A 1,356-nucleotide genomic window follows, 5' to 3' on the forward strand; every position below is an offset into this window, starting at 1 on the left:
GTTGCGTGTTAGGTCTCTTTGGGCCATCTTTGACTTGAAACGTTTATTACGGTTTCTTTGATAAAAACAAACTTCCCGCGGTTTTTATCATAAATTTGACTGATGAATTTGAGTGACGAGAAACAAAGAATGGTTTAGCCATGGCCTACGGGAGATAGCATTAAAAAGTAGACGAGAATGCATGGATTCGTTTCGTATCGACATTTTGGGAAAGTTCAGTCGCTACGCAGCGACCGAGCCGTGTGCGTGCTCGATCACTACGCAGCGACCGAGCTTGGCTTGTGTTTGGTCCGATGGCCATACTTGAGCTTGTCCGTGGCCGATTTGGATACGTGTATGTTGCCTCCGGACAATCGGTATTTAGCGGTTCGATTGAGATTATAACAAGAGTTTACCGCAAGGTTTTTTTGTCAAGATTCTTTTTACGAAGAATAACTTTCGTAAAAAATGTTCACGCTGAATTTTACAGAGATTTGGATGTTAACTTCGTCGTGACCGTTTTTGACCCCAACAGTTAGCCCCCCAGCCTGTTAGAATCGTGGATCGTTGATGAGATTCTAGCGTGCGGTTAGGCGAGTTAGGCAAGATAGGCATGTTGGACGAAGTTCGTATCCGAAGATTCATAGACAAACATTGACAAAGAAAAACTTATGCATATAAAAAAAGGTTTTTTTTATTGGGGCTGCGCCTTATGAAGGTTGCCTACTGTGGGAAACAAAATTCGCACTGTGATTTCCGTTTAAATAAGGAAACTAGGAAAACCCTAATTTCCCAGAGGTCCCAGATATCTGCTAATACCACACGCCAAGTAAATCAGAACACAATAATGACAACGAAGAAGTATAAAAATCGTAAGAAGAGATCAAAGAGAAGTCTTATTCTGAATTTGCGTATGAGCGTTTACAACATGGTATAAGCCTGGGCTCGAGAGCTGTCGGCGAGATTCCTAGTTCTAGCAACCCTAAGACGGCTAAACCTATTTGAGTCGCAGCTCGAAATATCAAAGACGGAAAGTTGCCTAATTGCTCTAAGTGCTAAGTTTTCTCTCAAAAAGTCCTTTTCCATGCCTCTCGCCTAGGACCCTTTATATACTGGCTCCAGGGTCGGTTTACGCTTTTCCTTTTCTGCTCTTAAGCCGCCATAGCATAAAAATGGAGATATTCCATTTTTTCCGATCTTCGTAATTATCTGCAAAATTTCGTATTTATCCGCGGAAACTTGACATTTATCTTCTCTTGCGAACCAAGCGTAAACCGACATGTGGTTTACGGGCTGTTTGTTAAGAAATCATAAGTTGGGCCTCGAGTAATGTCTTAGGTCCCTTTGGGCCGTCTTTCGACTCGAAGCGTTTATTAC

This window comes from Brassica oleracea, chromosome C6 (assembly GCF_000695525.1).
Source record: "Brassica oleracea var. oleracea cultivar TO1000 chromosome C6, BOL, whole genome shotgun sequence".
Classification (NCBI taxonomy): domain Eukaryota; kingdom Viridiplantae; phylum Streptophyta; class Magnoliopsida; order Brassicales; family Brassicaceae; genus Brassica; species Brassica oleracea.